At 40.9% G+C, this 17,234-nt stretch overlaps 1 protein-coding gene and 46 non-coding genes across 47 annotated transcripts in view; 40 read left to right on the forward strand and 7 right to left on the reverse strand.

Annotated features, from left to right (window-relative positions):
- Positions 1-17,234, reverse strand: part of mfsd4aa (major facilitator superfamily domain containing 4Aa) — a 72,786-nt gene that overhangs the window by 16,151 nt on the left and 39,401 nt on the right. The window lies entirely within an intron of this gene.
- Positions 37-109, reverse strand: trnaf-gaa (transfer RNA phenylalanine (anticodon GAA)). Its single transcript has one exon. It is a non-coding gene; the product is annotated as a tRNA-Phe (tRNA).
- trnaf-gaa (transfer RNA phenylalanine (anticodon GAA)) lies at positions 388-460 on the reverse strand. Its single transcript has one exon. It is a non-coding gene; the product is annotated as a tRNA-Phe (tRNA).
- trnaf-gaa (transfer RNA phenylalanine (anticodon GAA)) lies at positions 740-812 on the reverse strand. The gene has a single exon. It is a non-coding gene; the product is annotated as a tRNA-Phe (tRNA).
- Positions 1,092-1,164, reverse strand: trnaf-gaa (transfer RNA phenylalanine (anticodon GAA)). The gene has a single exon. It is a non-coding gene; the product is annotated as a tRNA-Phe (tRNA).
- trnaf-gaa (transfer RNA phenylalanine (anticodon GAA)) lies at positions 1,443-1,515 on the reverse strand. The gene has a single exon. It is a non-coding gene; the product is annotated as a tRNA-Phe (tRNA).
- Positions 2,149-2,220, reverse strand: trnaf-gaa (transfer RNA phenylalanine (anticodon GAA)). Its single transcript has one exon. It is a non-coding gene; the product is annotated as a tRNA-Phe (tRNA).
- trnaf-gaa (transfer RNA phenylalanine (anticodon GAA)) lies at positions 2,836-2,908 on the forward strand. Its single transcript has one exon. It is a non-coding gene; the product is annotated as a tRNA-Phe (tRNA).
- On the forward strand, positions 3,189-3,261 carry trnaf-gaa (transfer RNA phenylalanine (anticodon GAA)). The gene has a single exon. It is a non-coding gene; the product is annotated as a tRNA-Phe (tRNA).
- Positions 3,541-3,613, forward strand: trnaf-gaa (transfer RNA phenylalanine (anticodon GAA)). Its single transcript has one exon. It is a non-coding gene; the product is annotated as a tRNA-Phe (tRNA).
- trnaf-gaa (transfer RNA phenylalanine (anticodon GAA)) lies at positions 3,892-3,964 on the forward strand. Its single transcript has one exon. It is a non-coding gene; the product is annotated as a tRNA-Phe (tRNA).
- Positions 4,243-4,315, forward strand: trnaf-gaa (transfer RNA phenylalanine (anticodon GAA)). The gene has a single exon. It is a non-coding gene; the product is annotated as a tRNA-Phe (tRNA).
- Positions 4,596-4,668, forward strand: trnaf-gaa (transfer RNA phenylalanine (anticodon GAA)). Its single transcript has one exon. It is a non-coding gene; the product is annotated as a tRNA-Phe (tRNA).
- On the forward strand, positions 4,947-5,019 carry trnaf-gaa (transfer RNA phenylalanine (anticodon GAA)). The gene has a single exon. It is a non-coding gene; the product is annotated as a tRNA-Phe (tRNA).
- On the forward strand, positions 5,298-5,370 carry trnaf-gaa (transfer RNA phenylalanine (anticodon GAA)). The gene has a single exon. It is a non-coding gene; the product is annotated as a tRNA-Phe (tRNA).
- trnaf-gaa (transfer RNA phenylalanine (anticodon GAA)) lies at positions 5,649-5,721 on the forward strand. The gene has a single exon. It is a non-coding gene; the product is annotated as a tRNA-Phe (tRNA).
- trnaf-gaa (transfer RNA phenylalanine (anticodon GAA)) lies at positions 6,000-6,072 on the forward strand. Its single transcript has one exon. It is a non-coding gene; the product is annotated as a tRNA-Phe (tRNA).
- Positions 6,354-6,426, forward strand: trnaf-gaa (transfer RNA phenylalanine (anticodon GAA)). The gene has a single exon. It is a non-coding gene; the product is annotated as a tRNA-Phe (tRNA).
- trnaf-gaa (transfer RNA phenylalanine (anticodon GAA)) lies at positions 6,705-6,777 on the forward strand. The gene has a single exon. It is a non-coding gene; the product is annotated as a tRNA-Phe (tRNA).
- On the forward strand, positions 7,056-7,128 carry trnaf-gaa (transfer RNA phenylalanine (anticodon GAA)). The gene has a single exon. It is a non-coding gene; the product is annotated as a tRNA-Phe (tRNA).
- trnaf-gaa (transfer RNA phenylalanine (anticodon GAA)) lies at positions 7,407-7,479 on the forward strand. Its single transcript has one exon. It is a non-coding gene; the product is annotated as a tRNA-Phe (tRNA).
- trnaf-gaa (transfer RNA phenylalanine (anticodon GAA)) lies at positions 7,758-7,830 on the forward strand. Its single transcript has one exon. It is a non-coding gene; the product is annotated as a tRNA-Phe (tRNA).
- trnaf-gaa (transfer RNA phenylalanine (anticodon GAA)) lies at positions 8,109-8,181 on the forward strand. The gene has a single exon. It is a non-coding gene; the product is annotated as a tRNA-Phe (tRNA).
- On the forward strand, positions 8,460-8,532 carry trnaf-gaa (transfer RNA phenylalanine (anticodon GAA)). Its single transcript has one exon. It is a non-coding gene; the product is annotated as a tRNA-Phe (tRNA).
- Positions 8,812-8,884, forward strand: trnaf-gaa (transfer RNA phenylalanine (anticodon GAA)). The gene has a single exon. It is a non-coding gene; the product is annotated as a tRNA-Phe (tRNA).
- Positions 9,163-9,235, forward strand: trnaf-gaa (transfer RNA phenylalanine (anticodon GAA)). The gene has a single exon. It is a non-coding gene; the product is annotated as a tRNA-Phe (tRNA).
- On the forward strand, positions 9,514-9,586 carry trnaf-gaa (transfer RNA phenylalanine (anticodon GAA)). The gene has a single exon. It is a non-coding gene; the product is annotated as a tRNA-Phe (tRNA).
- trnaf-gaa (transfer RNA phenylalanine (anticodon GAA)) lies at positions 9,865-9,937 on the forward strand. Its single transcript has one exon. It is a non-coding gene; the product is annotated as a tRNA-Phe (tRNA).
- trnaf-gaa (transfer RNA phenylalanine (anticodon GAA)) lies at positions 10,216-10,288 on the forward strand. Its single transcript has one exon. It is a non-coding gene; the product is annotated as a tRNA-Phe (tRNA).
- On the forward strand, positions 10,567-10,639 carry trnaf-gaa (transfer RNA phenylalanine (anticodon GAA)). The gene has a single exon. It is a non-coding gene; the product is annotated as a tRNA-Phe (tRNA).
- Positions 10,919-10,991, forward strand: trnaf-gaa (transfer RNA phenylalanine (anticodon GAA)). Its single transcript has one exon. It is a non-coding gene; the product is annotated as a tRNA-Phe (tRNA).
- trnaf-gaa (transfer RNA phenylalanine (anticodon GAA)) lies at positions 11,270-11,342 on the forward strand. Its single transcript has one exon. It is a non-coding gene; the product is annotated as a tRNA-Phe (tRNA).
- trnaf-gaa (transfer RNA phenylalanine (anticodon GAA)) lies at positions 11,621-11,693 on the forward strand. Its single transcript has one exon. It is a non-coding gene; the product is annotated as a tRNA-Phe (tRNA).
- Positions 11,972-12,044, forward strand: trnaf-gaa (transfer RNA phenylalanine (anticodon GAA)). The gene has a single exon. It is a non-coding gene; the product is annotated as a tRNA-Phe (tRNA).
- Positions 12,323-12,395, forward strand: trnaf-gaa (transfer RNA phenylalanine (anticodon GAA)). Its single transcript has one exon. It is a non-coding gene; the product is annotated as a tRNA-Phe (tRNA).
- trnaf-gaa (transfer RNA phenylalanine (anticodon GAA)) lies at positions 12,677-12,749 on the forward strand. The gene has a single exon. It is a non-coding gene; the product is annotated as a tRNA-Phe (tRNA).
- Positions 13,029-13,101, forward strand: trnaf-gaa (transfer RNA phenylalanine (anticodon GAA)). Its single transcript has one exon. It is a non-coding gene; the product is annotated as a tRNA-Phe (tRNA).
- trnaf-gaa (transfer RNA phenylalanine (anticodon GAA)) lies at positions 13,382-13,454 on the forward strand. Its single transcript has one exon. It is a non-coding gene; the product is annotated as a tRNA-Phe (tRNA).
- trnaf-gaa (transfer RNA phenylalanine (anticodon GAA)) lies at positions 13,733-13,805 on the forward strand. The gene has a single exon. It is a non-coding gene; the product is annotated as a tRNA-Phe (tRNA).
- Positions 14,085-14,157, forward strand: trnaf-gaa (transfer RNA phenylalanine (anticodon GAA)). The gene has a single exon. It is a non-coding gene; the product is annotated as a tRNA-Phe (tRNA).
- On the forward strand, positions 14,437-14,509 carry trnaf-gaa (transfer RNA phenylalanine (anticodon GAA)). Its single transcript has one exon. It is a non-coding gene; the product is annotated as a tRNA-Phe (tRNA).
- On the forward strand, positions 14,788-14,860 carry trnaf-gaa (transfer RNA phenylalanine (anticodon GAA)). The gene has a single exon. It is a non-coding gene; the product is annotated as a tRNA-Phe (tRNA).
- trnaf-gaa (transfer RNA phenylalanine (anticodon GAA)) lies at positions 15,139-15,211 on the forward strand. The gene has a single exon. It is a non-coding gene; the product is annotated as a tRNA-Phe (tRNA).
- Positions 15,490-15,562, forward strand: trnaf-gaa (transfer RNA phenylalanine (anticodon GAA)). Its single transcript has one exon. It is a non-coding gene; the product is annotated as a tRNA-Phe (tRNA).
- On the forward strand, positions 15,841-15,913 carry trnaf-gaa (transfer RNA phenylalanine (anticodon GAA)). The gene has a single exon. It is a non-coding gene; the product is annotated as a tRNA-Phe (tRNA).
- Positions 16,193-16,265, forward strand: trnaf-gaa (transfer RNA phenylalanine (anticodon GAA)). The gene has a single exon. It is a non-coding gene; the product is annotated as a tRNA-Phe (tRNA).
- Positions 16,545-16,617, forward strand: trnaf-gaa (transfer RNA phenylalanine (anticodon GAA)). Its single transcript has one exon. It is a non-coding gene; the product is annotated as a tRNA-Phe (tRNA).

The following is a 17,234-nucleotide window of genomic DNA, read 5'->3' on the forward strand; positions in this document are numbered from 1 at the left end:
ATCATGGTAACGTGTCCCCAAAATAGAGCTTGTTTCTGCCGAAACCAGGGATCGAACCAGGGACCTTTAGATCTTCAGTCTAACGCTCTCCCAACTGAGCTATTTCGGCACTAAAAAGCCAAATTATGGTGGCCCTTCAGGTGGAAAATATAGTGATGTGGAAAATAGTCGAGAAGAAATTATCTACTTTTTGTTCAGCAGTATTTTCAATTGGCCATCAAGAGACTGTTGTGCTGTCTCTTAGCTTGTGACCAACTAAACTGCAGTTTACAATGCAGGTATAATAGAAAGCACAAGGATGAAATGGGGACATTTCCCTAATCAGACTGCTTTTAGTACTCATCTCTAACCATCATGGTAACGTGTCCCCAAAACAGAGCTTGTTTCTGCCGAAACCAGGGATCGAACCAGGGACCTTTAGATCTTCAGTCTAACGCTCTCCCAACTGAGCTATTTCGGCATAAAAAGCCAAATTATGGTGGCCCTCAGGTGGAAAATATAGTCATGTGGAAAATATAGTCGAGAAGAAATTATCTACTTTTTGTTCAGCAGTATTTTCAATTGGCCATCAAGAGACTGTTGTGCTGTCTCTTAGCCTTGTGACCAACTAAACTGCAGTTTACAATGCAGGTATAATAGAAAGCACAAGGATGAAATGGGGACATTTCCCTAATCAGACTGCTTTTAGTACTCATCTCTAACCATCATGGTAACGTGTCCCCAAAACAGAGCTTGTTTCTGCCGAAACCCGGGATTGAACCAGGGACATTTAGATCTTCAGTCTAACGCTCTCCCAACTGAGCTATTTCGGCATAAAAAGCCAAATTATGGTGGCCTTCAGGTGGAAAATATAGTCATGTGGAAAATATAGTCGAGAAGAAATTATCTACTTTTTGTTCAGCAGTATTTTCAATTGGCCATCAAGAGACTGTTGTGCTGTCTCTTAGCTTGTGACCAACTAAACTGCAGTTTACAATGCAGGGTATAATAGAAAGCACAAGGATGAAATGGGGACATTTCCCTAATCAGACTGCTTTTAGTACTCATCTCTAACCATCATGTTAACGTGTCCCCAAAACACAGCTTGTTGCTGCCGAAACCCGGGATTGAACCAGGGACATTTAGATCTTCAGTCTAACGCTCTCCCAACTGAGCTATTTCGGCATAAAAAGCCAAATTATGGTGGCCTTCAGGTGGAAAATATGGTTCATGTGGAAAATATAGTCGAGAAGAAATTATCTACTTTTTGTTCAGCAGTATTTTCAATTGGCCATCATGAGGCTGTTGTGCTGTCTCTTAGCTTGTGACCAACTAAACTGCAGTTTACAATGCAGGTATAATAGAAAGCACAAGGATGAAATGGGGACATTTCCCTAATCAGACTGCTTTTAGTACTCATCTCTAACCATCATGGTAACGTGTCCCCAAACAGAGCTTGTTGCTGCCGAAACCCGGGATTGAACCAGGGACATTTAGATCTTCAGTCTAACGCTCTCCCAACTGAGCTATTTCGGCATAAAAAGCCAATTATGGTGGCCTTCAGGTGGAAAATATGGTCATGTGGAAAATATAGTCGAGAAGAAATTATCTACTTTTTGTTCAGCAGTATTTTCAATTGGCCATCAATGAGGCTGTTGTGCTGTCTCTTAGCTTGTGACCAACTAAACTGCAGTTTACAATGCAGGTATAATAGAAAGCACAAGGATGAAATGGGGACATTTTCCCTAATCAGACTGGTTTAGTACTCATCTCTAACCATCATGGTAACGTGTCCCCAAAAAAGAGCTTGTTTCTGCCGAAACCAGGGATCGAAACCAGGGACATTTAGATCTTCAGTCTAACGCTCATCCCAACTGAGCTATTTCGGCACAAAAAGCCAAATTATGGTGGCCTCAGGTGGAAAATATAGTCATGTGGAAAAATATAGTCGAGAAGAAATTATCTACTTTTTGTTCAGCAGTATTTTCCATTGGCCATCATGAGACTGTTGTGCTGTCTCTCTTAGCTTGTGACCAACTAAACTGCAGTTACAATGCAGGTATAATAGAAAGCACAGGGATGAATGGGGACATTTCCCTAATCAGACTGCTTTTAGTACTCATCTCTAACCATCATGGTAACGTGGTCCCCAAAAACAGAGCTTGTTTCTGCCGAAACCAGGGATCGAACCAGGACCTTTAGATCTTCAGTCTAACGCTCTCCCAACTGAGCTATTTCGGCATAAAAAGCCAAATTATGGTGGCCTTCAGGTGGAAAATATAGTCATGTGGAAAATATAGTCGAGAAGAAATTATCTACTTTTTGTTCAGCAGTATTTTCAATTGGCCATCAAGAGACTGTTGTGCTGTCTCTTAGCTTGTGACCAACTAAACTGCAGTTTACAATGCAGGTATAATAGAAAGCACAAGGATGAAATGGGGACATTTCCCTAATCAGACTGCTTTTAGTACTCATCTCTAACCATCATGGTAACGTGTCCCCAAAACACAGCTTGTTTGGTTCCGGGAGCGTTAGACTGAAGATCTAAAGGTCCCTGGTTCGATCCCTGGTTTCGGCAGAAACAAGCTCTGTTTTGGGGACACGTTACCATGATGGTTAGAGATGAGTACTAAAAGCAGTCTGATTAGGGAAATGTCCCCATTTCATCCTTGTGCTTTCTATTATACCTGCATTGTAAACTGCAGTTTAGTTGGTCACAAGCTAAGAGACAGCACAACAGTCTCTTGATGGCCAATTGAAAATACTGCTGAACAAAAAGTAGATAATTTCTTCTCGACTATATTTTCCACATGACTATATTTTCCACCTGAAGGCCACCATAATTTGGCTTTTTATGCCGAAATAGCTCAGTTGGGAGAGCGTTAGACTGAAGATCTAAATGTCCCTGGTTCAATCCCGGGTTTCGGCAGAAACAAGCTCTGTTTTGGGGACACGTTACCATGATGGTTAGAGATGAGTACTAAAAGCAGTCTGATTAGGGAAATGTCCCCATTTCATCCTTGTGCTTTCTATTATACCTGCATTGTAAACTGCAGTTTAGTTGGTCACAAGCTAAGAGACAGCACAACAGTCCTCTTGATGGCCAATTGAAAATACTGCTGAACAAAAAGTAGATAATTTCTTCTCGACTATATTTTCCACATGACCTATATTTTCCACCTGAAGGCCACCATAATTTGGCTTTTTATGCCGAAATAGCTCAGTTGGGAGAGCGTTAGACTGAAGATCTAAATGTCCCTGGTTCAATCCCGGGTTTCGGCAGAAACAAGCTCTGTTTTGGGGACACGTTACCATGATGGTTAGAGATGAGTACTAAAAGCAGTCTGATTAGGGAAATGTCCCCATTTCATCCTTGTGCTTTCTATTATACCCTGCATTGTAAACTGCAGTTTAGTTGGTCACAAGCTAAGAGACAGCACAACAGTCTCTTGATGGCCAATTGAAAATACTGCTGAACAAAAAGTAGATAATTTCTTCTCGACTATATTTTCCACATGACTATATTTTCCACCTGAAGGCCACCATAATTTGGCTTTTTATGCCGAAATAGCTCAGTTGGGAGAGCGTTAGACTGAAGATCTAAATGTCCCTGGTTCAATCCCGGGTTTCGGCAGAAACAAGCTCTGTTTTGGGGACACGTTACCATGATGGTTAGAGATGAGTACTAAAAGCAGTCTGATTAGGGAAATGTCCCCATTTCATCCTTGTGCTTTCTATTATACCTGCATTGTAAACTGCAGTTTAGTTGGTCACAAGCTAAGAGACAGCACAACAGTCTCTTGATGGCCAATTGAAAATACTGCTGAACAAAAAGTAGATAATTTCTTCTCGACTATATTTTCCACATGACTATATTTTCCACCTGAAGGCCACCATAATTTGGCTTTTTATGCCGAAATAGCTCAGTTGGGAGAGCGTTAGACTGAAGATCTAAATGTCCCTGGTTCAATCCCGGGTTTCGGCAGAAACAAGCTCTGTTTTGGGGACACGTTACCATGATGGTTAGAGATGAGTACTAAAAGCAGTCTGATTAGGGAAATGTCCCCATTTCATCCTTGTGCTTTCTATTATACCTGCATTGTAAACTGCAGTTTAGTTGGTCACAAGCTAAGAGACAGCACAACAGTCTCTTGATGGCCAATTGAAAATACTGCTGAACAAAAAGTAGATAATTTCTTCTCGACTATATTTTCCACATGACTATATTTTCCACCTGAAGGCCACCATAATTTGGCTTTTTATGCCGAAATAGCTCAGTTGGGAGAGCGTTAGACTGAAGATCTAAATGTCCCTGGTTCAATCCCGGGTTTCGGCAGAAACAAGCTCTGTTTTGGGGACACGTTACCATGATGGTTAGAGATGAGTACTAAAAGCAGTCTGATTAGGGAAATGTCCCCATTTCATCCTTGTGCTTTCTATTATACCTGCATTGTAAACTGCAGTTTAGTTGGTCACAAGCTAAGAGACAGCACAACAGTCTCATTGATGGCCAATTGAAAATACTGCTGAACAAAAAGTAGATAATTTCTTCTCGACTATATTTTCCACATGACCTATATTTTCCACCTGAAGGCCACCATAATTTGGCTTTTTATGCCGAAATAGCTCAGTTGGGAGAGCGTTAGACTGAAGATCTAAATGTCCCTGGTTCAATCCCGGGTTTCGGCAGAAACAAGCTCTGTTTTGGGGACACGTTACCATGATGGTTAGAGATGAGTACTAAAAGCAGTCTGATTAGGGAAATGTCCCCATTTCATCCTTGTGCTTTCTATTATACCTGCATTGTAAACTGCAGTTTAGTTGGTCACAAGCTAAGAGACAGCACAACAGTCTCTTGATGGCCAATTGAAAATACTGCTGAACAAAAAGTAGATAATTTCTTCTCGACTATATTTTCCACATGACTATATTTTCCACCTGAAGGCCACCATAATTTGGCTTTTTATGCCGAAATAGCTCAGTTGGGAGAGCGTTAGACTGAAGATCTAAATGTCCCTGGTTCAATCCCGGGTTTCGGCAGAAACAAGCTCTGTTTTGGGGACACGTTACCATGATGGTTAGAGATGAGTACTAAAAGCAGTCTGATTAGGGAAATGTCCCCATTTCATCCTTGTGCTTTCTATTATACCTGCATTGTAAACTGCAGTTTAGTTGGTCACAAGCTAAGAGACAGCACAACAGTCTCTTGATGGCCAATTGAAAATACTGCTGAACAAAAAGTAGATAATTTCTTCTCGACTATATTTTCCACATGACTATATTTTCCACCTGAAGGCCACCATAATTTGGCTTTTTATGCCGAAATAGCTCAGTTGGGAGAGCGTTAGACTGAAGATCTAAATGTCCCTGGTTCAATCCCGGGTTTCGGCAGAAACAAGCTCTGTTTTGGGGACACGTTACCATGATGGTTAGAGATGAGTACTAAAAGCAGTCTGATTAGGGAAATGTCCCCATTTCATCCTTGTGCTTTCTATTATACCTGCATTGTAAACTGCAGTTTAGTTGGTCACAAGCTAAGAGACAGCACAACAGTCTCTTGATGGCCAATTGAAAATACTGCTGAACAAAAAGTAGATAATTTCTTCTCGACTATATTTTCCACATGACTATATTTTCCACCTGAAGGCCACCATAATTTGGCTTTTTATGCCGAAATAGCTCAGTTGGGAGAGCGTTAGACTGAAGATCTAAATGTCCCTGGTTCAATCCCGGGTTTCGGCAGAAACAAGCTCTGTTTTGGGGACACGTTACCATGATGGTTAGAGATGAGTACTAAAAGCAGTCTGATTAGGGAAATGTCCCCATTTCATCCTTGTGCTTTCTATTATACCTGCATTGTAAACTGCAGTTTAGTTGGTCACAAGCTAAGAGACAGCACAACAGTCTCTTGATGGCCAATTGAAAATACTGCTGAACAAAAAGTAGATAATTTCTTCTCGACTATATTTTCCACATGACTATATTTTCCACCTGAAGGCCACCATAATTTGGCTTTTTATGCCGAAATAGCTCAGTTGGGAGAGCGTTAGACTGAAGATCTAAATGTCCCTGGTTCAATCCCGGGTTTCGGCAGAAACAAGCTCTGTTTTGGGGACACGTTACCATGATGGTTAGAGATGAGTACTAAAAGCAGTCTGATTAGGGAAATGTCCCCATTTCATCCTTGTGCTTTCTATTATACCTGCATTGTAAACTGCAGTTTAGTTGGTCACAAGCTAAGAGACAGCACAACAGTCCTCATTGATGGCCAATTGAAAATACTGCTGAACAAAAAGTAGATAATTTCTTCTCGACTATATTTTCCACATGACCTATATTTTCCACCTGAAGGCCACCATAATTTGGCTTTTTATGCCGAAATAGCTCAGTTGGGAGAGCGTTAGACTGAAGATCTAAATGTCCCTGGTTCAATCCCGGGTTTCGGCAGCAACAAGCTCTGTTTTGGGGACACGTTACCATGATGGTTAGAGATGAGTACTAAAAGCAGTCTGATTAGGGAAATGTCCCCATTTCATCCTTGTGCTTTCTATTATACCTGCATTGTAAACTGCAGTTTAGTTGGTCACAAGCTAAGAGACAGCACAACAGTCTCTTGATGGCCAATTGAAAATACTGCTGAACAAAAAGTAGATAATTTCTTCTCGACTATATTTTCCACATGACTATATTTTCCACCTGAAGGCCACCATAATTTGGCTTTTTATGCCGAAATAGCTCAGTTGGGAGAGCGTTAGACTGAAGATCTAAATGTCCCTGGTTCAATCCCGGGTTTCGGCAGAAACAAGCTCTGTTTTGGGGACACGTTACCATGATGGTTAGAGATGAGTACTAAAAGCAGTCTGATTAGGGAAATGTCCCCATTTCATCCTTGTGCTTTCTATTATACCTGCATTGTAAACTGCAGTTTAGTTGGTCACAAGCTAAGAGACAGCACAACAGTCTCTTGATGGCCAATTGAAAATACTGCTGAACAAAAAGTAGATAATTTCTTCTCGACTATATTTTCCACATGACTATATTTTCCACCTGAAGGCCACCATAATTTGGCTTTTTATGCCGAAATAGCTCAGTTGGGAGAGCGTTAGACTGAAGATCTAAATGTCCCTGGTTCAATCCCGGGTTTCGGCAGAAACAAGCTCTGTTTTGGGGACACGTTACCATGATGGTTAGAGATGAGTACTAAAAGCAGTCTGATTAGGGAAATGTCCCCATTTCATCCTTGTGCTTTCTATTATACCTGCATTGTAAACTGCAGTTTAGTTGGTCACAAGCTAAGAGACAGCACAACAGTCTCTTGATGGCCAATTGAAAATACTGCTGAACAAAAAGTAGATAATTTCTTCTCGACTATATTTTCCACATGACTATATTTTCCACCTGAAGGCCACCATAATTTGGCTTTTTATGCCGAAATAGCTCAGTTGGGAGAGCGTTAGACTGAAGATCTAAATGTCCCTGGTTCAATCCCGGGTTTCGGCAGAAACAAGCTCTGTTTTGGGGACACGTTACCATGATGGTTAGAGATGAGTACTAAAAGCAGTCTGATTAGGGAAATGTCCCCATTTCATCCTTGTGCTTTCTATTATACCTGCATTGTAAACTGCAGTTTAGTTGGTCACAAGCTAAGAGACAGCACAACAGTCTCTTGATGGCCAATTGAAAATACTGCTGAACAAAAAGTAGATAATTTCTTCTCGACTATATTTTCCACATGACTATATTTTCCACCTGAAGGCCACCATAATTTGGCTTTTTATGCCGAAATAGCTCAGTTGGGAGAGCGTTAGACTGAAGATCTAAATGTCCCTGGTTCAATCCCGGGTTTCGGCAGAAACAAGCTCTGTTTTGGGGACACGTTACCATGATGGTTAGAGATGAGTACTAAAAGCAGTCTGATTAGGGAAATGTCCCCATTTCATCCTTGTGCTTTCTATTATACCTGCATTGTAAACTGCAGTTTAGTTGGTCACAAGCTAAGAGACAGCACAACAGTCTCTTGATGGCCAATTGAAAATACTGCTGAACAAAAAGTAGATAATTTCTTCTCGACTATATTTTCCACATGACTATATTTTCCACCTGAAGGCCACCATAATTTGGCTTTTTATGCCGAAATAGCTCAGTTGGGAGAGCGTTAGACTGAAGATCTAAATGTCCCTGGTTCAATCCCGGGTTTCGGCAGAAACAAGCTCTGTTTTGGGGACACGTTACCATGATGGTTAGAGATGAGTACTAAAAGCAGTCTGATTAGGGAAATGTCCCCATTTCATCCTTGTGCTTTCTATTATACCTGCATTGTAAACTGCAGTTTAGTTGGTCACAAGCTAAGAGACAGCACAACAGTCTCTTGATGGCCAATTGAAAATACTGCTGAACAAAAAGTAGATAATTTCTTCTCGACTATATTTTCCACATGACTATATTTTCCACCTGAAGGCCACCATAATTTGGCTTTTTATGCCGAAATAGCTCAGTTGGGAGAGCGTTAGACTGAAGATCTAAATGTCCCTGGTTCAATCCCGGGTTTCGGCAGCAACAAGCTCTGTTTTGGGGACACGTTACCATGATGGTTAGAGATGAGTACTAAAAGCAGTCTGATTAGGGAAATGTCCCCATTTCATCCTTGTGCTTTCTATTATACCTGCATTGTAAACTGCAGTTTAGTTGGTCACAAGCTAAGAGACAGCACAACAGTCTCTTGATGGCCAATTGAAAATACTGCTGAACAAAAAGTAGATAATTTCTTCTCGACTATATTTTCCACATGACCTATATTTTCCACCTGAAGGCCACCATAATTTGGCTTTTTATGCCGAAATAGCTCAGTTGGGAGAGCGTTAGACTGAAGATCTAAATGTCCCTGGTTCAATCCCGGGTTTCGGCAGCAACAAGCTCTGTTTTGGGGACACGTTACCATGATGGTTAGAGATGAGTACTAAAAGCAGTCTGATTAGGGAAATGTCCCCATTTCATCCTTGTGCTTTCTATTATACCTGCATTGTAAACTGCAGTTTAGTTGGTCACAAGCTAAGAGACAGCACAACAGTCTCTTGATGGCCAATTGAAAATACTGCTGAACAAAAAGTAGATAATTTCTTCTCGACTATATTTTCCACATGACTATATTTTCCACCTGAAGGCCACCATAATTTGGCTTTTTATGCCGAAATAGCTCAGTTGGGAGAGCGTTAGACTGAAGATCTAAATGTCCCTGGTTCAATCCCGGGTTTCGGCAGAAACAAGCTCTGTTTTGGGGACACGTTACCATGATGGTTAGAGATGAGTACTAAAAGCAGTCTGATTAGGGAAATGTCCCCATTTCATCCTTGTGCTTTCTATTATACCTGCATTGTAAACTGCAGTTTAGTTGGTCACAAGCTAAGAGACAGCACAACAGTCTCTTGATGGCCAATTGAAAATACTGCTGAACAAAAAGTAGATAATTTCTTCTCGACTATATTTTCCACATGACTATATTTTCCACCTGAAGGCCACCATAATTTGGCTTTTTATGCCGAAATAGCTCAGTTGGGAGAGCGTTAGACTGAAGATCTAAATGTCCCTGGTTCAATCCCGGGTTTCGGCAGCAACAAGCTGTGTTTTGGGGACACGTTACCATGATGGTTAGAGATGAGTACTAAAAGCAGTCTGATTAGGGAAATGTCCCCATTTCATCCTTGTGCTTTCTATTATACCTGCATTGTAAACTGCAGTTTAGTTGGTCACAAGCTAAGAGACAGCACAACAGTCTCTTGATGGCCAATTGAAAATACTGCTGAACAAAAAGTAGATAATTTCTTCTCGACTATATTTTCCACATGACTATATTTTCCACCTGAAGGCCACCATAATTTGGCTTTTTATGCCGAAATAGCTCAGTTGGGAGAGCGTTAGACTGAAGATCTAAATGTCCCTGGTTCAATCCCGGGTTTCGGCAGAAACAAGCTCTGTTTTGGGGACACGTTACCATGATGGTTAGAGATGAGTACTAAAAGCAGTCTGATTAGGGAAATGTCCCCATTTCATCCTTGTGCTTTCTATTATACCTGCATTGTAAACTGCAGTTTAGTTGGTCACAAGCTAAGAGACAGCACAACAGTCTCTTGATGGCCAATTGAAAATACTGCTGAACAAAAAGTAGATAATTTCTTCTCGACTATATTTTCCACATGACTATATTTTCCACCTGAAGGCCACCATAATTTGGCTTTTTATGCCGAAATAGCTCAGTTGGGAGAGCGTTAGACTGAAGATCTAAATGTCCCTGGTTCAATCCCGGGTTTCGGCAGAAACAAGCTCTGTTTTGGGGACACGTTACCATGATGGTTAGAGATGAGTACTAAAAGCAGTCTGATTAGGGAAATGTCCCCATTTCATCCTTGTGCTTTCTATTATACCTGCATTGTAAACTGCAGTTTAGTTGGTCACAAGCTAAGAGACAGCACAACAGTCTCTTGATGGCCAATTGAAAATACTGCTGAACAAAAAGTAGATAATTTCTTCTCGACTATATTTTCCACATGACTATATTTTCCACCTGAAGGCCACCATAATTTGGCTTTTTATGCCGAAATAGCTCAGTTGGGAGAGCGTTAGACTGAAGATCTAAATGTCCCTGGTTCAATCCCGGGTTTCGGCAGAAACAAGCTCTGTTTTGGGGACACGTTACCATGATGGTTAGAGATGAGTACTAAAAGCAGTCTGATTAGGGAAATGTCCCCATTTCATCCTTGTGCTTTCTATTATACCTGCATTGTAAACTGCAGTTTAGTTGGTCACAAGCTAAGAGACAGCACAACAGTCCTCATGATGGCCAATTGAAAATACTGCTGAACAAAAAGTAGATAATTTCTTCTCGACTATATTTTCCACATGACCATATTTTCCACCTGAAGGCCACCATAATTTGGCTTTTTATGCCGAAATAGCTCAGTTGGGAGAGCGTTAGACTGAAGATCTAAATGTCCCTGGTTCAATCCCGGGTTTCGGCAGCAACAAGCTCTGTTTTGGGGACACGTTACCATGATGGTTAGAGATGAGTACTAAAAGCAGTCTGATTAGGGAAATGTCCCCATTTCATCCTTGTGCTTTCTATTATACCTGCATTGTAAACTGCAGTTTAGTTGGTCACAAGCTAAGAGACAGCACAACAGTCTCTTGATGGCCAATTGAAAATACTGCTGAACAAAAAGTAGATAATTTCTTCTCGACTATATTTTCCACATGACTATATTTTCCACCTGAAGGCCACCATAATTTGGCTTTTTATGCCGAAATAGCTCAGTTGGGAGAGCGTTAGACTGAAGATCTAAATGTCCCTGGTTCAATCCCGGGTTTCGGCAGCAACAAGCTGTGTTTTGGGGACACGTTAACATGATGGTTAGAGATGAGTACTAAAAGCAGTCTGATTAGGGAAATGTCCCCATTTCATCCTTGTGCTTTCTATTATACCTGCATTGTAAACTGCAGTTTAGTTGGTCACAAGCTAAGAGACAGCACAACAGTCTCTTGATGGCCAATTGAAAATACTGCTGAACAAAAAGTAGATAATTTCTTCTCGACTATATTTTCCACATGACTATATTTTCCACCTGAAGGCCACCATAATTTGGCTTTTTATGCCGAAATAGCTCAGTTGGGAGAGCGTTAGACTGAAGATCTAAATGTCCCTGGTTCAATCCCGGGTTTCGGCAGAAACAAGCTCTGTTTTGGGGACACGTTACCATGATGGTTAGAGATGAGTACTAAAAGCAGTCTGATTAGGGAAATGTCCCCATTTCATCCTTGTGCTTTCTATTATACCTGCATTGTAAACTGCAGTTTAGTTGGTCACAAGCTAAGAGACAGCACAACAGTCTCTTGATGGCCAATTGAAAATACTGCTGAACAAAAAGTAGATAATTTCTTCTCGACTATATTTTCCACATGACTATATTTTCCACCTGAAGGCCACCATAATTTGGCTTTTTATGCCGAAATAGCTCAGTTGGGAGAGCGTTAGACTGAAGATCTAAATGTCCCTGGTTCAATCCCGGGTTTCGGCAGAAACAAGCTCTGTTTTGGGGACACGTTACCATGATGGTTAGAGATGAGTACTAAAAGCAGTCTGATTAGGGAAATGTCCCCATTTCATCCTTGTGCTTTCTATTATACCTGCATTGTAAACTGCAGTTTAGTTGGTCACAAGCTAAGAGACAGCACAACAGTCTCTTGATGGCCAATTGAAAATACTGCTGAACAAAAAGTAGATAATTTCTTCTCGACTATATTTTCCACATGACTATATTTTCCACCTGAAGGCCACCATAATTTGGCTTTTTATGCCGAAATAGCTCAGTTGGGAGAGCGTTAGACTGAAGATCTAAATGTCCCTGGTTCAATCCCGGGTTTCGGCAGAAACAAGCTCTGTTTTGGGGACACGTTACCATGATGGTTAGAGATGAGTACTAAAAGCAGTCTGATTAGGGAAATGTCCCCATTTCATCCTTGTGCTTTCTATTATACCTGCATTGTAAACTGCAGTTTAGTTGGTCACAAGCTAAGAGACAGCACAACAGTCCTCATTGATGGCCAATTGAAAATACTGCTGAACAAAAAGTAGATAATTTCTTCTCGACTATATTTTCCACATGACCTATATTTTCCACCTGAAGGCCACCATAATTTGGCTTTTTATGCCGAAATAGCTCAGTTGGGAGAGCGTTAGACTGAAGATCTAAATGTCCCTGGTTCAATCCCGGGTTTCGGCAGCAACAAGCTGTGTTTTGGGGACACGTTAACATGATGGTTAGAGATGAGTACTAAAAGCAGTCTGATTAGGGAAATGTCCCCATTTCATCCTTGTGCTTTCTATTATACCTGCATTGTAAACTGCAGTTTAGTTGGTCACAAGCTAAGAGACAGCACAACAGTCCTCTTGATGGCCAATTGAAAATACTGCTGAACAAAAAGTAGATAATTTCTTCTCGACTATATTTTCCACATGACTATATTTTCCACCTGAAGGCCACCATAATTTGGCTTTTTATGCCGAAATAGCTCAGTTGGGAGAGCGTTAGACTGAAGATCTAAATGTCCCTGGTTCAATCCCGGGTTTCGGCAGCAACAAGCTGTGTTTTGGGGACACGTTAACATGATGGTTAGAGATGAGTACTAAAAGCAGTCTGATTAGGGAAATGTCCCCATTTCATCCTTGTGCTTTCTATTATACCTGCATTGTAAACTGCAGTTTAGTTGGTCACAAGCTAAGAGACAGCACAACAGTCCTCTTGATGGCCAATTGAAAATACTGCTGAACAAAAAGTAGATAATTTCTTCTCGACTATATTTTCCACATGACCTATATTTTCCACCTGAAGGCCACCATAATTTGGCTTTTTATGCCGAAATAGCTCAGTTGGGAGAGCGTTAGACTGAAGATCTAAATGTCCCTGGTTCAATCCCGGGTTTCGGCAGAAACAAGCTCTGTTTTGGGGACACGTTACCATGATGGTTAGAGATGAGTACTAAAAGCAGTCTGATTAGGGAAATGTCCCCATTTCATCCTTGTGCTTTCTATTATACCTGCATTGTAAACTGCAGTTTAGTTGGTCACAAGCTAAGAGACAGCACAACAGTCTCTTGATGGCCAATTGAAAATACTGCTGAACAAAAAGTAGATAATTTCTTCTCGACTATATTTTCCACATGACTATATTTTCCACCTGAAGGCCACCATAATTTGGCTTTTTATGCCGAAATAGCTCAGTTGGGAGAGCGTTAGACTGAAGATCTAAATGTCCCTGGTTCAATCCCGGGTTTCGGCAGAAACAAGCTCTGTTTTGGGGACACGTTACCATGATGGTTAGAGATGAGTACTAAAAGCAGTCTGATTAGGGAAATGTCCCCATTTCATCCTTGTGCTTTCTATTATACCTGCATTGTAAACTGCAGTTTAGTTGGTCACAAGCTAAGAGACAGCACAACAGTCTCTTGATGGCCAATTGAAAATACTGCTGAACAAAAAGTAGATAATTTCTTCTCGACTATATTTTCCACATGACCTATATTTTCCACCTGAAGGCCACCATAATTTGGCTTTTTATGCCGAAATAGCTCAGTTGGGAGAGCGTTAGACTGAAGATCTAAATGTCCCTGGTTCAATCCCGGGTTTCGGCAGCAACAAGCTCTGTTTTGGGGACACGTTACCATGATGGTTAGAGATGAGTACTAAAAGCAGTCTGATTAGGGAAATGTCCCCATTTCATCCTTGTGCTTTCTATTATACCTGCATTGTAAACTGCAGTTTAGTTGGTCACAAGCTAAGAGACAGCACAACAGTCCTCTTGATGGCCAATTGAAAATACTGCTGAACAAAAAGTAGATAATTTCTTCTCGACTATATTTTCCACATGACTATATTTTCCACCTGAAGGCCACCATAATTTGGCTTTTTATGCCGAAATAGCTCAGTTGGGAGAGCGTTAGACTGAAGATCTAAATGTCCCTGGTTCAATCCCGGGTTTCGGCAGAAACAAGCTCTGTTTTGGGGACACGTTACCATGATGGTTAGAGATGAGTACTAAAAGCAGTCTGATTAGGGAAATGTCCCCATTTCATCCTTGTGCTTTCTATTATACCTGCATTGTAAACTGCAGTTTAGTTGGTCACAAGCTAAGAGACAGCACAACAGTCTCTTGATGGCCAATTGAAAATACTGCTGAACAAAAAGTAGATAATTTCTTCTCGACTATATTTTCCACATGACTATATTTTCCACCTGAAGGCCACCATAATTTGGCTTTTTATGCCGAAATAGCTCAGTTGGGAGAGCGTTAGACTGAAGATCTAAATGTCCCTGGTTCAATCCCGGGTTTCGGCAGCAACAAGCTGTGTTTTGGGGACACGTTACCATGATGGTTAGAGATGAGTACTAAAAGCAGTCTGATTAGGGAAATGTCCCCATTTCATCCTTGTGCTTTCTATTATACCTGCATTGTAAACTGCAGTTTAGTTGGTCACAAGCTAAGAGACAGCACAACAGTCTCTTGATGGCCAATTGAAAATACTGCTGAACAAAAAGTAGATAATTTCTTCTCGACTATATTTTCCACATGACTATATTTTCCACCTGAAGGCCACCATAATTTGGCTTTTTATGCCGAAATAGCTCAGTTGGGAGAGCGTTAGACTGAAGATCTAAATGTCCCTGGTTCAATCCCGGGTTTCGGCAGAAACAAGCTCTGTTTTGGGGACACGTTACCATGATGGTTAGAGATGAGTACTAAAAGCAGTCTGATTAGGGAAATGTCCCCATTTCATCCTTGTGCTTTCTATTATACCTGCATTGTAAACTGCAGTTTAGTTGGTCACAAGCTAAGAGACAGCACAACAGTCTCTTGATGGCCAATTGAAAATACTGCTGAACAAAAAGTAGATAATTTCTTCTCGACTATATTTTCCACATGACTATATTTTCCACCTGAAGGCCACCATAATTTGGCTTTTTATGCCGAAATAGCTCAGTTGGGAGAGCGTTAGACTGAAGATCTAAATGTCCCTGGTTCAATCCCGGGTTTCGGCAGAAACAAGCTCTGTTTTGGGGACACGTTACCATGATGGTTAGAGATGAGTACTAAAAGCAGTCTGATTAGGGAAATGTCCCCATTTCATCCTTGTGCTTTCTATTATACCTGCATTGTAAACTGCAGTTTAGTTGGTCACAAGCTAAGAGACAGCACAACAGTCTCTTGATGGCCAATTGAAAATACTGCTGAACAAAAAGTAGATAATTTCTTCTCGACTATATTTTCCACATGACTATATTTTCCACCTGAAGGCCACCATAATTTGGCTTTTTATGCCGAAATAGCTCAGTTGGGAGAGCGTTAGACTGAAGATCTAAATGTCCCTGGTTCAATCCCGGGTTTCGGCAGCAACAAGCTCTGTTTTGGGGACACGTTACCATGATGGTTAGAGATGAGTACTAAAAGCAGTCTGATTAGGGAAATGTCCCCATTTCATCCTTGTGCTTTCTATTATACCCTGCATTGTAAACTGCAGTTTAGTTGGTCACAAGCTAAGAGACAGCACAACAGTCTCTTGATGGCCAATTGAAAATACTGCTGAACAAAAAGTAGATAATTTCTTCTCGACTATATTTTCCACATGACTATATTTTCCACCTGAAGGCCACCATAATTTGGCTTTTTATGCCGAAATAGCTCAGTTGGGAGAGCGTTAGACTGAAGATCTAAATGTCCCTGGTTCAATCCCGGGTTTCGGCAGCAACAAGCTGTGTTTTGGGGACACGTTACCATGATGGTTAGAGATGAGTACTAAAAGCAGTCTGATTAGGGAAATGTCCCCATTTCATCCTTGTGCTTTCTATTATACCTGCATTGTAAACTGCAGTTTAGTTGGTCACAAGCTAAGAGACAGCACAACAGTCTCTTGATGGCCAATTGAAAATACTGCTGAACAAAAAGTAGATAATTTCTTCTCGACTATATTTTCCACATGACCTATATTTTCCACCTGAAGGCCACCATAATTTGGCTTTTTATGCCGAAATAGCTCAGTTGGGAGAGCGTTAGACTGAAGATCTAAATGTCCCTGGTTCAATCCCGGGTTTCGGCAGAAACAAGCTCTGTTTTGGGGACACGTTACCATGATGGTTAGAGATGAGTACTAAAAGCAGTCTGATTAGGGAAATGTCCCCATTTCATCCTTGTGCTTTCTATTATACCTGCATTGTAAACTGCAGTTTAGTTGGTCACAAGCTAAGAGACAGCACAACAGTCTCTTGATGGCCAATTGAAAATACTGCTGAACAAAAAGTAGATAATTTCTTCTCGACTATATTTTCCACATGACTATATTTTCCACCTGAAGGCCACCATAATTTGGCTTTTTATGCCGAAATAGCTCAGTTGGGAGAGCGTTAGACTGAAGATCTAAATGTCCCTGGTTCAATCCCTGGTTTCGGCAGAAACAAGCTCTGTTTTGGGGACACGTTACCATGATGGTTAGAGATGAGTACTAAAAGCAGTCTGATTAGGGAAATGTCCCCATTTCATCCTTGTGCTTTCTATTATACCTGCATTGTAAACTGCAGTTTAGTTGGTCACAAGCTAAGAGACAGCACAACAGTCTCATTGATGGCCAATTGAAAATACTGCTGAACAAAAAGTAGATAATTTCTTCTCGACTATATTTTCCACATGACCATATTTTCCACCTGAAGGCCACCATAA

Source organism: Cottoperca gobio, chromosome 5, assembly GCF_900634415.1.
Source record: "Cottoperca gobio chromosome 5, fCotGob3.1, whole genome shotgun sequence".
In the NCBI taxonomy this organism is placed as follows: Eukaryota; Metazoa; Chordata; class Actinopteri; order Perciformes; family Bovichtidae; genus Cottoperca; species Cottoperca gobio.